Below are 16,525 nucleotides of genomic sequence, written 5' to 3' on the forward strand. Positions count from 1 at the left end.
AAAAAAAAAAAAAAAAAAAACATTTGTTGTGTGTTTTTACTTTTAGACTAAACAACCACAACAACATTTTCTGCAAATATATATATATATATATATATATATATATATATATATATATATATATATATATATATATATATATATATATATATATATATATATATATATATATATATGTGTGTATATATATATATATATATATATATATATATATATATATATATATATATATATATATATATATATATATATATATATATATATATATATATAAATGTTTAAAAACGTCTTACTGACAACACTGTTGACCTGAAGGGAGTAATTATAATCATATTTCATTTTTGGTTGAACAACACCTTTAACATAGAAATATATTCTGCTTTAAAGGGATAGCACCCCCAAAATAGAAAATTCAGTCATCTTTTACTCACCTATGTTCCAAATGTTTTTTTTTTTTCTTTTCACAAAGAAAGTTATTTTGATGAAAGCTGGAAATCAGTAACCACTGCCTCCATAGTATTTTTATTTTTTTTTTCAATTTAAGTCAATGTTTACAGGTTTTAAAGATGCAATATGTAAGTTTGACACCCAGTGTTTGAACTAGATGTTGCATTCAAGGTTCAAAACATAGGCTTGGTTGCCAGATTGACAACACCAACAGGAGTGTACCTGACTATTGAGCCTAAAGGCTGATTTATGGCTCATTTAAACTGTGTTCTAAATAAAAGCAATAACACGCGATAATAAGAATATTACAGTATGTATATATATATTTAAATTTTATGAAACGACTTTTAATTCTTGCAGCTGAACAGCAGGAAAAACTGACAATGATCACCTCAGGTACACCCTGTGCTTTATTCAGTTTTAAATGCTAACAATGTGAGTTTGAATGCCATTTTACAGGATAATTATAAACTATACTACTAAAAGCAGCAGCAGACAGTTTACCTCAGATCCTGAAAATAAACTAAACCATTTAAAATGTTACTTAATGCAAGCCAACACAAATCAGTGATTTAACATGTACATTTAATAATGTTAAAGAGGTTTAATATGTATTATTTAGATAAGAAACCTTACCATTTTGTTGGAGTGCAGTAAGTGCACTATTCTGTGCTTCTATGCTGTATTTAAATTTCTGTCCTTTTTCATCCGGTGCAAACAGCCAAATTACTTATTACTGCAAATCTCATCACGTAGTGTGTTGTTAGGACATGGGGTTACAATGTAACCTGCTCATCTAATGTTTACGTTAATAATATTTATATTATTTGCTAATTGATAAACTCATGTGGAACTCTGAATCTACGTCTCATTTCAGAGTCTGCTACTGTACACTGGAAGTTGCATTTCGTCACATACTTTGCCTCAAAAGCAATCTGGGGTGCTGAAATATAATTGGCTAAACTGACATTGGGTGAGTTTAAAGAGACCAAAACAAAGACAGACATGACACACATTTTCAAAGCAGAATATCTGACTTTAACATAGTTTTTCAGATAAACAAGAATGTCAACTTAGCATGTTCTCTAAATGTCTGCAAACATATTATGGTGTTTTAATCTTTAGAAGAGTCAAAAACCTAAAGACAGCATCTTTAATTTTTTTTCAAAATATCTTCTTTTGTGTTCAACAGAAGAAAGAAACTCATAACTCATAACAGTTTGGAACCACTTGAGGGAGAGTAAATAGTGTGAAAATGTTCATATTTGGTTGAACTACCCCTTTACAAATCTGAAGTGTCCCCAAGTGTCAGCAAAAAGGATGTTGAAAAATATTATTAAATCTTGTGAGCACTTTATTCATTCTAAGGGATGATCTTAATACTGTGGAAGATTTTGTGGGAATACTAGATATATAAAAGTAAAATTGCAAAGAACACAAGACTAGCACGCAAGACACAAGCAGTGGGCTAAATACTGCTATTTCTGGAAACAATACTTTAATTTTAATAATAATTCTACATTTTTAATAATATAGATATGTCTGGAAAATGCTGAGTATTAGCATCTGTGCATCTGTTGTATGTAAAAAATGACAGCTGTGTGGAAAGGACAGGGATAGGAAGAGAGAAAATGTCAGCACTTAAGTTTGCAAAAGAGAGATAAACGCAAGAATATTTCCCTTTTCTGCATGGTTTAGTGTTGCCAAACTAAAAGAGCTAAAACTGGCACATGTTTCTAAAACTGATGGCTAAATCATTATAAATAAAACTGTTGACATTGAACATGTTGTTAAACCAAAAAAGTGTCACTTATGGGCATCTGGAGAATGTCTACAGTCTCTTTGCCAAAAGACTGTGAAATTGGGGAATCAACATTACTTGTCATTTTCATTACACTAATTAGGCAGTTTCTGAGAGTTAAGCATTAAAATAAATAATAATATTTTATTATTTGTGTTTCTCAAATACCTTAAAACTAGAGTTCCCCTTCGGGGGGAACTTCAGCACTATAAGTGGATTTGATTTGTAAAATCCACGCATTGGGAGGATTCGGATCAGAAGCCGCTTGTCTGGAGAGTATTGAACGGGCCAATGAATGAAATTAATTGGCAGCGTAAGCTTGCGCAGGTGTGCGACATCTGCAATTATCTCAGCATATAAGCACACCTGAAGCCAGCAGACGCCATCCTTTTCGCTTCAGATCCTTTCTGAGTGAGTCGATGAGGGTTCCTCTTGCTGATCAGCACTTCAGAGCGAACGAGTGTGTCTCCCGGTCCAGAGTGGGTCTTCGCGGTGGCAGACGGTCGAGCTGGGTTACTCCCTTGCCTGCGGTTCTTTGGGTCCGGTCCTCCAGAGCGGTGCGTATAGTTGCAACTTTCCTAAAAGAGCAACACAGTCGTGCAGCACGTCCTTTTCAGGATGGCGCTCCGACTGTGCGTTTCTGGATGCGGGGGTTTCCTGGCTCCGGATGATGGACACGATCACTGCATTGCATGTTTGGGGGTCCAGCATGTTAATGCGGTGCTCGCGGGCGGTTCATGTCGTCATTGCGATGCCATGACCGTTGCACAGCTAAGATCGCGGCTAACTTTCGCAAGAGAGCGAGCCACCCCAGTTGCCTCCTGTTCTAAAAAAGCAGCGGGCGCTCGGGCAGATCTGAGGGTTTCAGCGGGAGATAATCCGCCGCCCACGGGCTCGCGGACCTCTCGCTCCTCACGGCGCTCCATCCAAGCTTCGGGTGGTGAGAGTGATCTGTCTAACCAGATGGTAGCTCTCACACTCGCTGACACCGGAGATCAGATGTCCTCCGCGGCATCGGAGGGTGGGCTTTCACTGTCCGACGAAGATCCGGACCCGCTCGCCCCCTCCGGGCAGGTGAGCGCTGTCAAATCGGATCCTGAAGCGGACATGTTAGCCGTGCTTTCCCGGGCTGCTTCGGCCGTGGGGTTGGAGATGGTTTATCCCCCAGCTCCGCGGCCGGACCGACTAGATGGGTGCTACGTAGAGGACCAGAAGGCGAAGCCTTCGAAGCCTCTCGTCCCCTTCTTCCCGGAAGTGCACAGTAGGCTCACGCAGTCTTGGAGGGCACCTTTCTCTGCCCGTGCGGCGTGTGCCTCCGCCCTCACCGTCCTTGACGGCGGAGCTGCCAGGGGGTATGAGGCGATCCCGTCAGTGGAGCGCGCTATCGCGGTCAATCTTTGTCCGCGCGGCGCCTCTACGTGGCGGGGTTTGCCCCGCCTCCCGTCCAAAGCCTGTAGGTTGTCTGCCTCCCTCGGAGCCAGAGCTTATAAGGCTGCGGGCCAGGCTGCTTCTGCTTTGCACGCGATGGCCACCTACCAGCGCTACCAAGCGCAGGCGCTGGCCGAGCTGCACGAGGGCGGGTCCAACCCAAGCTTATTACATGAGCTGCGCACCGCGACCGACTATGCTCTTCGGACTACTAAGTCCGCAGCGTGTGCGCTGGGGAGGACGATGTCCACACTTGTGGTTCAGGAACGCCACCTCTGGCTAAACCTGGCCGATATGCGCGACGTTGACAAAGTTCGCTTTCTTGACTCGCCCATATCCCAGGCTGGCCTGTTCGGCGACACCGTCGGTGAATTCACCCAGGAATTCAAGGCGGTGAAAGAGCAGTCGGATGCGATGGGCAATGTCATCTATCGGCGTGGCCGTAAGCCCGCTCCGCCCGCCGAGCCATCCACCTCCGCTGTTCCTCGCCGAGGGCGCCCGCCAACGAGTGCTGCCCCGCCCCCGCCTGCGCCTCCGGCCAAGCGGGCGCGGCGTTCACCTCGAAAGCAGGCAGCCCCTCCTGCCCAGGGCGCCGTTAAGTCCGGTAAACGGACCGCGAAGCGTCCCTGAGACAGGCCATCCGGAGAAGAGGAAACTTGCTCTTTCCCCGCTGGAGGGCGGGGCCCCGATAACAACGGTACTTTTCAGTGCCACCAAAACATCAGTAAAAGAGCACTTTACCCTTCCCCGGATGTGACTGCACGAGTTCTGCCAGTCCGGGACGCGCTGCCTTCCGGCTCGCAGACTCTACGTGCTTCGCCAGTGGCTCACGAGCGCTGGGGGGACGGTCTCCCTTCCCTCAGCCCTCCAGCCCCCTCTCCGGAGTCAGGGTGCGGAGCCAGAGCGAATCGCTCTCCTCCAGCTCTTCCGCGGGACCCTCGTGCTTCCCGGATCAGCACACCCACTCCGCGCTGCCCCACCGCTGGTACGTCAGCGATTGTAGCGATGACTCCATTAGCGAGGGCTCTGCCTGCCTGGTTAGCGCGGGCCAGCCCCTCGCGGTGGCTCATACGCACAATCAGACTCGGTTACGCGATTCAGTTCGCGAAACGGCCCCCCAAGTTTACGGGCGTGTATTTCTCCAGGGTCAGCCCCCTGTCCGCCCCTGTCTTGCGAGAGGAGATTGCTGCCCTCCTGGCGAAGGGTGCAATCGAGCCGGTTCCTCCAGCCGAGATGGAGAGTGGGTTTTACAGCCCATACTTCATCGTACCCAAAAAGAGCGGTGGGTCACGGCCAATCCTAGATCTGCGCGTTTTGAACCGCTGTCTGCACAGGCTGCCGTTCAGAATGCTCACGCAGAGGCGCATTCTCCAATGCGTTCGTCCTCGGGATTGGTTTGCAGCCATAGACCTGAAGGACGCGTATTTCCATGTCTCCATTCTTCCACGCCACCACCAATTTCTGCGGTTTGCGTTCGAGGGTCGAGCGTGGCAGTACAAGGTCCTCCCCTTCGGGCTCTCTCTGTCTCCGCGGGTCTTCACCAAACTCGCGGAGGGTGCCCTAGCGCCCCTTCGGCTCGCGGGCATTCGCATACTCAATTATCTCGACGACTGGCTGATTTTAGCCCACTCGCGGGAGCAATTGATTATGCACAGGGACAAGGTGCTTCGGCATCTCCGCCTACTGGGGCTTCAGGTCAACCGAGAAAAGAGCAAACTCGCCCCGGTGCAGAGGATTTCTTTTCTCGGGATGGAGCTGGACTCGATCACCATGGTAGCGCACCTCTCCGAGGAACGCGCTCGCCTGTTGCTGAACTGTCTGAGGGAGCTCGACAGCAAACTAGTGGTCCCACTGAAGTTCTTTCAGAGGCTCCTGGGGCATATGGCATCCGCAGCCGCCGTCACGCCGCTCGGGTTGCTCCATATGAGACCACTTCAGCACTGGCTTCACGATCGGGTCCCCAGACGCGCATGGCACGCGGGCACACACCGGGTCTCGGTTACTGCGCTGTGTCGCCGCGCCCTCAGCCCTTGGAACGACCCCTCGTTCCTACAGGCCGGTGTGCCTCTAGGACAGGCGTCCAGCCATGTTGTTGTTTCAACAGACGCTTCCAACACGGGTTGGGGGGCCGTGTGTCGCGGGCATGCGGCTGCGGGCCTCTGGAAGGGTGCCCAGCTGCATTGGCATATCAATCGCCTAGAGCTGTTGGCAGTGTTCCTCGCTCTCCACCGCTTTTTACCGGTGCTGGAGCGGCAACACGTGCTGGTCAGGACGGACAGTACGGCGGCTTATTATAGCGCGGTAGCTGGCGGCACCGTGGGAAAGCATAACCTGGTCATCCAGTTCCTTAGGGGTGCTAGGCGAATTAATCCATCTCGCCCCCTCTCATGCCCTCTTGGGATCTCGCCCTCGTTCTCACGAGTCTGCGATCCGATCCCTTTGAGCCACTCGAATCAGTATCTCTAAGATTTCTGTCCCTGAAGACAGCTCTGCTGGTTGCGTTGGCCTCCATCAAGAGGGTCGGGGACCTGGAGGCATTTTCGGTCAGTGACTCGTGCCTGGAATTCGGGCCGGATTACTCTCACGTCATCCTGAGACCCCGCCCCGGTTATGTGCCCAAGGTTCCTACCACCCCCTTTAGAGATCAGGTAGTGAACCTGCAAGCGCTGCCCCAGGAGGAGGCAGACCCAGCCCTTTCTTTACTTTGTCCAGTTCGCGCTCTGCGCCTTTATGTGGACCGTACTCAGAATTTTAGATCATCTGAGCAGCTCTTTGTCTGTTATGGCGGTCGGCAGCAGGGAAGTGCCGTATCAAAACAAAGATTATCCCACTGGATTGTGGATGCCATTTCACTCACTTATTCGAGTCGAGGTCAGCCGTGTCCCCCGGGAGTTCGTGCACACTCCACTCGGAGCGTTGCATCCTCTTGGGCGCGTGCACGCGGCGCCTCTCTAACAGACATCTGTAGAGCTGCGGGCTGGGCGACACCCAACACATTTGCAAGGTTTTACAATCTGCGAGTGGAGCCGGTTTCCTCAAGGGTATTAGGTAACCCTTTGGTGATTGAGGAGACAACTCGGTAGGGTGTTGAAACACGCTTGCTGCGCCATTCTCCCTAACACGGAGGTACGTGCGCCTTTTTTATCTGTCAGTAAAGTTCCCCGTCAGGTGAGCCCTGCAGATTCCTCCGTGGCCCCCAGCACTGACTCAGCGGAGGAGTCACTTGCTGGCCTACTACGTTGTAGGTCTGCCCGATGGTCAGCCCGCGTTTTGGGTATAGGTGCCTGCTATGCGTGATCCCCACTAGGCGATCCCATATGCTTATTCCGCCACGGTTAAGTCCCCCCCCTGGGCGGACCCGTGTCTTCCCTCTCCGCTAACCACTCTTTTGCTATGCGTACTCCCCCTTTTTAGGGCTAGTCCATATGTAAATTCTGCCATCTATCCCCCCCTTGGGTAACGGATGGCCTCCGCAGCGTCCTCCCTATCGGGATTGCACGCTTCCCAACGTACTGTCGTATTTCCTAGAATTATCTAGATGCTCACGACTTCCCAAAAAATATATCTAAATCCGTAAAACTTCTGTTGAAGTAGGATAAATTAGGGCCAGGGACACGTTGGAGGACCGCGCCCCCCATGATGTGGGTGCGTCACGCTTGACTATCTCCTCATCGGGGGTGTTGGTAAGGTGCAGTCATTATGGCGCTTTCAATGGGCTCCCAATGCGTGGATTTTACAAATCAAATCCACTTATAGTGCTGAAGTTCCCCCCGAAGGGGAACGTTCGAGGTTACTAAAGTAACCCTTCGTTCCCCGAGGAGGGGAACGGAAGCACTATACTCCGTCGCCATAATGACTGTCCCTTAGCTGTTTGAAAGTCTCTTCAGCTTAAAAGGATGGCGTCTGCTGGCTTCAGGTGTGCTTATATGCTGAGATAATTGCAGATGTCGCACACCTGCGCAAGCTTACGCTGCCAATTAATTTCATTCATTGGCCCGTTCAATACTCTCCAGACAAGCGGCTTCTGATCCGAATCCTCCCAATGCGTGGATTTTACAAATCAAATCCACTTATAGTGCTTCCGTTCCCCTCCTCGGGGAACGAAGGGTTACTTTAGTAACCTCGAACGTTCTAAAGATTTTTAAACTACACTATATTTTAGAAATGTAAATATCAAATATCAGAATACATAATTTGCAATATGTACATTTCTTTTTTAAATAATTGTGATTCAAGAAATAAAATGATATATATACATATGATTTTCTAGCATTTTAATATTTAAAAAAAAAAACAAATCTTTGCAATTTTGAAATTTTATTAATTGCCGTTTTGCACATGAGGGCATAAATATAGATTAGAGTTAAGATTCTCCCTCTTCTATACTGCTATTATCTTTGGGTCAGGAGGAGCTGGGCTTTGGTGTTTTTGTCATTACTTTACTTGCCCAATTGGGTGGAGAGCTATGCTATAATTATAAATATTATATGAATATTTGAGCAAAGTCTGCATAAGCAACACATGTTTAGGTCTACAAAGTTGCACAATTTGCAACACGTGTCATACGCAGCAAACACTCTAGCTCCTGCGGCTGCATCTCCTCCACTGGCACCCATAACCCCAGGCCTGCTGTGCTGTATTGTGTATAGCTTTAGTGCAACATGGAGCTTGAAGATGTAATGAAAAAAAAATTTAAATGGGAGAATTAAGTTTGAGCAAGTCTGGAGGAAAGTCAAAGGTATGGGAACATTTTCAACAAGTTGAAGGCAGTGACAAAATATGTGTTGGCATTGTGGGGTGCATTGAGTGCGGCACGCTGCTAGCTTATGATCTCTATGAAAACATCTGAGTATCAAAATGAGCCTATTTGTTGTGTTTTTAAATTAGTCTATTTATATTAACTTTGCTAAGTTATATAGGGCTAGACAGAACATGCGGACATTTTTAGCTATTTCTGCGCAGAATTTTGTTAACAATCTGAGGATCAAGCTGCGGTCACACTGGGCTTTTCCTCCCATAGACTTTCATTCATACGCACGCAAATGCATCAGACCGGAAACGCAGGGTAATGCGTCAAGTTTCAATGCGTCACTTGACTGCGTGAGACCAATCGAGGATCAAAACATGACCTCTCTGGACAGAAATTTAAAACGGAGCAATCGCCTCCTTTTTTTATTGTATAATCATGTTGTTTAATCCCGCACCTTTTCGCAGCACCGCACACACAAACTTTAGTGTGACCGCAGCTTCAATGTGGAGTGATTTTGGGATACAGTTTTACCTTTTATTTAATGTTTACAAGGTAAATCCAATTAGATCGATTTTTTTGGCAAACAAAGCAACTCTCTTACATAATATCTCTATTAAAAGACATAAAATAAAACTTTACAAACTGTATTGTGAATAAATCATGTGAAAAATGTTATATTTGTCAATAAAATTACTAAAATTAATTTAAAAACTGAATAAATATGAATTTACACAAGTAAATGTATAGACTCAATGATGGGCTAAAAATCTGTGGATTTCTGTGTGTGCCTAGTTATATGCCTATAGTCTAGGGCATCCAAAGGTATTTCTCATTCGTTTTGCATATTTTAGATTGTTGCTAAAAATGTATTTTGTTGGGTCATGAAGCAGTTTTGCACCATATTTTATAATACGCTTTAAAATATTTCTTTTTATAATGATTCTTTTTTATTTTTTAATTATTCTAAAACTTTGTTGCATTATATTAAAGTAGTTAGCCTACTCCAAGGCTATCAAAAGTTCATTCTTGTTCATTTTCTGTGTTTATCACTGTTCACAATTTTCAAAACTGTTCAAATCCATAAGCGATCCATTCTGAATAAACAAACAATTCAATTTACAACGTCAAGATAAATCTAAATTAATTTCTGCTGAGAATGTCTGTTATAACGGCCCACATATATAAAAAATATCAGGCTCAGGCTCATAATTACAGTTAATTTGTTGGACCAGGTCGGGCTCGAAAACAAGATGCACAGGCTTGAGTAGGGTCGGGTTTAAATTTTTGGACCCAACCTAAGGTCGACTATGGTCTATTTACAATCAAATATCAACTTATCGACAATTGTTAAAATGTCTTACCAGGGGCAAACGAACAAGGTTTAGAACAAGTGAAGAGTAAGTAAATTTTAATTTCAGACTAAAATCTGTTTTAGCTGTTTTGCTTTGGTTTCCGATATATAAATTTAGCTCAGTTTGCATTTCTGTGTAGGGTTTGCATGTTCTCCCCATGTTCGCGTGGGTTTTCTCTGAGTGCAACGGTTTTCCCCTACAGTCCAAAGACATTCGCTATAGGTGAATTTAATAAATTAAATTGGATGTATTGAATGAGTGTGAATGTTAGAGTGTATGGGTATTTTCCAGTGTTGGGTTGCAGCTGGAAGAGCATACGCTGCGTAAAACATGTGCTGGATAAGTTGGTGGTTCATTCCTCTGTGGCGACCTCTGATCAATAAAGGTACTAAGCCGAAAGAAAATAAATATACAATTAGCAATTCTATAATTATATTTTTTTACATATTTTATTATTTTCCTTAATTGTAAATCACTGAAGCAAACCACAACTCAACAAACAAATAATTCAGCAAGAAAAACCGTGAAAGCCACAGTGAAAAGTTGCTAAACTGTCAAAACATGACAACGTAAACAAACAACAGTAAATTGAAGCATTTACTAAAGAATAGGCTTCAGTGCTCATTCTTAATTATATGTCCTCTCAAGCTACTATTCCTCAAGAAAGTTCACTACTGAGTAGTTTAAATGCTGTCTGTAAACTGATCCCATAAAGCTTGCTTGCTTATAATAAGCTGGATTTTGGGAAATGCACACACATGGTAAGAACCATTCATCTTGCAGGGCCATATGAGGACTTAGAGGAATTTCAGACTTTTGGCTCTAATTTAAAATGGCTATCATGCGGCAAATGTATATATATTCCAATTCAGTAAATCACCTTATATAGCATTACATTTTTAAACAGCCTCAGTAATATATAATATCAAATGTCAGGGTCAGACTACACAGTATTTTAGAATTTTTTTGAATTTTTACTCCTATATTATTATACTATAAACGATTTCTTTCTGTGTTCTAATTAGCCATGTGTCAGCTGGCAATATGATATTTCTGTATGTCATTCACTTCTTGTCTAATGTGTGACATTAATAAAGTAAACAAAAGAAAGCATTTAGGTAATACATCACTAGCTATATCCACTACAAAGTGTCTATACAGTACATGTAGTTAACAACTAACATATAGAAATATTTTGCTACATGGTCACTTGATTAGTCTGTTATTGCAGATATGCTTGATATGAACACTGTAAATTATTATTTTTTTTTTCCCTAAAGCATAGCAGCATCCTGTAAAATACACAGAACACAGAAGTTTACATCGGTTGACATGCAGCTGTTTTCCTGTTAGCCAATCATAACAGTGGGCTTTAAGGTAATCTACAATCTACCATTCACCATGTGTTTAGACAAGGGTACAAGACAGAAAATAGCCCATTACTTCTAAATGTATCTTCTATATTATAAATTAATAACTTCTAAATTATAAGTGTATGTCAAAAAAAAAAAACAGCACAAAAAGACCATTAATAAAATAAACTTTGTATGATGAAATTGAGGATATTCATTCATTCATTCATTCATTCATTCATTCATTCATTCATTCATTCATTCATTCATTCATTCATTCATTCATTCATTCATTTTCCTTTGGCTTAGTCTTTATTTCAGAGGTTGCCACAGCGAAATGAACTGCCAGCTATATGTTTTACACAACGGATGCCCTTCCAGCTGCAACCCATCCCTGGGAAACATCCACACACACATTCACACACACACTCATACACTATGGGCAATTTAGCCTACCCAATTCACCTGTAGCGCATGTCTTTGGACTGTGGGGGAAACCGGAGCACCCGGAGGAAACACACGGCAACTCAAGGAGAACATGCAAACTCCACACAGGAATACCAACTGAGCCGAGGCTCAAACCAGCGACCCAGCAACCTTCTTGCTGTGAGGTGACAGCACTATCTATTGCGCCACTGCTTCGCCGACCAAAGAAATTGTCAATAGAAATTAGTAATTAAAAAAAAATCCCTCTGTTAAACATCACTTGGAAAATATTTGGAAAGGAATCTAAATTTAACATAAGGGGTTAATAAGTACAGTACTGCACATTCATACATAGAGTATATCCAGCTGTAGTCAGTTACAACCCACACATAGATGGTCACCATCCCCCATTCTCAAAACTCTGCCAAAAGTCTTCAAGGTTGTCCAGAGGAGGAATGAGTAATGACTGCCATTGTCCGACTTCACATTAGAAATGACTCTATGGCATTCAGCACTATCTAGGGCAGGGCGAAGAACATGTCCAATCTGTCCCTTTGTCAGGTGGGAATTAGGCTTTTCTCACCTCATACAGAGGAGCTCCAGAGAGCTGGAGGAGAGAGATAATTCACATACCTCCCCGCCAGAAGCCCTGACCCATGATTGTCTCTCATATGGAGAGTTTGAACGGATCAGAAAATCATCCTTAATAAAATGTATACCTTCATAGGAGCCTATATGATGTGCAAAATATGATGGCTGCCTCTTTATGTGTTTTACGTTTGCTGGCATAATTTAGCTGTTTGTGCGACACGTCACTGATGCTGATAGCAAATTAGTCGCGACGCAGTTGACCAGAGGTTTTAAATTGGCCGGCGAGGGCATATCCCTACCTTTTAATGAGGTCTGTATTGTTGCGGATGTCAAGCCTCTTGAAAGGTAAGCCACTTTGTGCCAAACCTCACCCCCTCCTCAACCCCGCTCTCGTTGGTTCAGGCTGAATGGCTCTGTGATGTGCGCTGCTCTGGTGTAGTACAGAAGAATTACTTTGTCTTATCTTCCAGTGGACAGGGGTGACCTTGTGGAGAAATGCGAGAGGCAATTAATACGGCAATCACTTGTGCCGCTCAGTGAGTGCCTCGCAGAGTCCTCTCTGTTAACCTTTTAAAGGAACAGGTAAAAAGAGAGGAAAAACAGGGTTGACGAATGCTCACCTTCACACTCGTTGGTGAGATCTCGGTGGGTCTGGTAGAGTTTCCAGTGGATAGTAATAGTGCTGTCGCAAGAAAAGAGCAAAGTGGCATGTTTTGCTAAATTAGTGTAATGATATGCTGTTTTAATAGCACACAATCATTTTCTTAAACATTACATGTGTCTTGTTTTCTATCAGTTAAAAGGTTTTTTTAAAAAATCAATAAATGTACTTTAAAAGAATTAAATCATTCACAGAAAATGTATCTTGTATTAAATGTATTTACTTCTATTGTTCAGTAAAAAAGCTTTAGCTATTAGGGTGAGCAATTCTGTTGAAAAATTATTTTACAATAATACATTGTGTTGTCTTGCTTTCAGGAAATGCATCTTGAAGTAAGTGTAATAAATCATTTAGCAAATTATTATTTTTTTTTCTTGTTTAAAGTACCTGAAATTATAATCTATGTAGAAGATAAATAGTAATCTCTTTTTCTTTAAAAATATATATATATTAATTAAAGTGTGTTCATTTTTAATAATATTTTTAAATGTTATTTATAAGTCACACTAGCACAATTAAACTCAACAATCAAAGTGATTTTTTTCCCTTTTAAATCAAACAAAAGTGAATAAATAAATCATACCCAAAACTGAAAATCAAGATAAATTCACTGATCCAAAATTTACTGGAGAAAAAGGAAAATTGGATCATTTACAGAAAATGCATATTGGATTAAATATATAATTTTAATATTTAGCTAAATAAATCATAAACAAAACTTTTAAATTCCAGATAATTCACAGATACAAATTTTACTGGAGAAAAAACTAAACAAAAATTGAATCACTCACACAAAATGTATCAAATTTTAACATTTAGCAAAAGAAAAAAAAAATCTATAGCCATTAGGGTGAGCCATTCTGTTGCTTTAAAAAAATAAATACATAATATCATCTTGCTTTCAGGGAATGCATCTTAAATACAATGTAATAAATTATTTAGAAAACATTTGTTTCTTGTTTAAAGCAGCTGTATATAAAATCTAACTAGAAGGTAAATAATGATGTAAATAAAATAATAAAAATATTGTATTAATTAAAGTGTTTCTAAATTTTTTATAATATTTTTAGATATTTTAGATATATGTTGTAAAAAGTTACAACGATTTATAAATATTTATTCATTAAACAATACTATCAAGTACTTAAAGTCCCTATGAACTGAAAGCTGCGACCGCTATTTTTTTTGTATTGTGACGAAGTTCCTAGGGAAATGAAATGGTAAATGACAAAACAGTCGGCGTGGATTTTTATTATTTGTTTTGCCAAGAGCTGATTGGATGTGGTAAAGTAGGCATTTCATTCAGAAATATAGGGGAAAAGGTTTGGGGAGAGTTATCACAACCTAACAGACATCTTCAGCTCACCATTTCTGTTTGTTGTCAAAACTCACAGTTAGAGGGGTGTGGTTAAATATGTTAGCCACGCCCAGTTCCTAAGATATACATAATCTATAACAATAAAAAAAAAAAAATTAAATAAATAAAAAACAGGCAGTTCATTTTCAAATTTCAATTAAAGATTAGAAGGGAAAACTTTTTTTCTTAATGACATGCACAGATGAATTAACTAATGTTAACAAGTTCAACTTTGGATTTCATTAATGCATTAATTAATGTTGAACTATGAATAATAAATGCTTTACAAGAAAATGTATACTTAATGTTAGTAAATACATTAGCTAACATTATCTAATAGATTATTATTGGTTACCAAACTTTTTTCAATACTCTATATCAAGTATAATTTTTTTTTTTTTTTTTTTTTTGCATGATACGAGTAATTTGTAGTCCAAAAGAGGCAAATGGAGAAGATGATGTTATTCCAACTGTCATGTAATACTGAATACCGTCAGTCACAGAGATGTTGCAATTTTCCAATTGTCAGATACATCCAGTGCTGGTTTAGATGAATATGAGCCATGTAATCTGTCATGTTCTCCAGTTCTAATACTGTTGGATCTCTGTTCCTCTGTACTCCCCAAAATAAACACACACTCTCACTCAACAGTCCCTAAGCGACATCACACAACACTAATCTCTGAATGCAGACAACACAGATCAGGTATGCATCGTCAGACACCGAGATTATTCCCTGTGCACACAGAATTTCAGTCGCTTCGCTTCAAATGAGTCGCAATCACACTGAGGGGAGAGAAGATGAAATTAGAATCAGGTGTAATCTGATTTACACAACAAAACAATAAATCGTTTAATACGCTGTTTTTACAAACTGTATGGTGTTAGTTGGGGTCTACAACCAAGGGTGGACTTAGTGATTTGGGGGTCCTAAGCAATTCCAGGTATGGGGCCCTGAAACTCAAAACACTCTCTTTCTCTATAGATATTAAATATAAAATACATTTTAAGTGGAACCTCTATCTTAATTTAAAATTAAATACAATAAATTCACAAATATAAAGCAAGTTCACAAACTACAGCTAATTGGTCATACTTGTTGTGATTAGACTTTATTATTTGCATGAGCTGTATGGAAGAAACATTCCACTATTCATGGGGGCCCTGATTTTAAAAATATGTAATATTGTTAAAATTTTAATGGTTTCAGAAAGATTTTAAAACTTATGATAGAAAATTTATAAAAGAGCTATATGATTAATATAGACTTCTTAGCATTGGTTGGGGCTCCCTAATTTCTGGGGCTCTGAGCGGCTGCTTACCTCGCCTATTGGTTAAATCCGCCACCGTCTACAACAAACATAGAAGTGCTTGCTTTGCTGTTATCAGGTGAATTTCTAGTAGATTTTAAGTACTCCTGTTTATGCTATTAGGGCAAGGAAATGTGATGCTAAAGTAAGTCAAAGAGGAAAATAACATGATGTTTAATGAATGAGTCAATGCCTCTGCCTCTGTCAAAAATGTCAATTGTGAATTCACAAATGTAAACTTTAGCATACTGATCTTAATGCTTTCCCAAATATTTATATGGAAGCAATACTAATATTCTACAGCAATACATTTGTGCAATATTTTGGATTTGTGTTTGAACAACTGATAATTGCTAGTGCAATATTGTTCAAATAAGATACAGTAATATTGTTTTTGACAAAAAAATAAAAATAAAAAACAATTTACACAAGGTTTTAGGACTCAATCAGTTGAATTGATGATTCACAAAATAAATTTTGTGAATTTATTATGATACACAAAATAAGTTTTTTCTCCTTCACAGGAATCAACAGTGGTAACAATCACTCCATCGGGCTTGCTGCTCTCAGCACTCTCCACACTTGTCATTGCCACCAAGCCGACAAATCACAAAGCTTGCGCTAGGTATCGTTGCAAAAAGTAGTTATTATGTTTAAGAGGTGCGCATCAGCTTCGGCGTCAGCCACAGTGAAAGGCTATGCGACCACGGTAAGGCTGTGCCAGACCATGCGCGTGTTTTTGACGCAGAAGAATAAATCAGTCTTAAGCCTGTTTATACTTCTGCGTCGAGTGATCGGCCCAGAGCGCCTGCCTTGCGTGTAGTCATGCATTTATTCTTCTGTGTGCTGTTTGTGTTGCTCTGCAATAACATTTCCAAAACACTAGCTGGCAGGAGGCTTTTATATTCCTCTGTGTCGTGTTTCTGTGCTGGTGTTTTGTTTTTCTTGAGCACTTCTTTTATGTACAAGTGGCTCAAACTCGCTCATTCAGAGGCAGGAACTGGCAGATGTGCAACAACTTTAATCATAAGGTATCTGGCGCTCATTCAC

At 41.4% G+C, this 16,525-nt stretch overlaps 2 long non-coding RNA genes across 3 annotated transcripts in view; both read right to left on the reverse strand.

Annotated features, from left to right (window-relative positions):
- The window catches only part of LOC137496650 (uncharacterized), a 125,995-nt gene that overhangs the window by 33,234 nt on the left and 76,236 nt on the right, over positions 1-16,525 (reverse strand). The gene's annotated exons all lie outside the window — the stretch shown is intronic.
- On the reverse strand, positions 463-8,358 carry LOC141376687 (uncharacterized). The gene is made up of 3 exons (XR_012387419.1): positions 7,798-8,358; positions 972-2,423; positions 463-850 (listed from the first exon to the last, which is right to left on the reverse strand). It is a non-coding gene; the product is annotated as an uncharacterized lncRNA (long non-coding RNA).

This window comes from Danio rerio, chromosome 11, assembly GCF_049306965.1.
Source record: "Danio rerio strain Tuebingen ecotype United States chromosome 11, GRCz12tu, whole genome shotgun sequence".
Classification (NCBI taxonomy): Eukaryota; Metazoa; Chordata; class Actinopteri; order Cypriniformes; family Danionidae; genus Danio; species Danio rerio.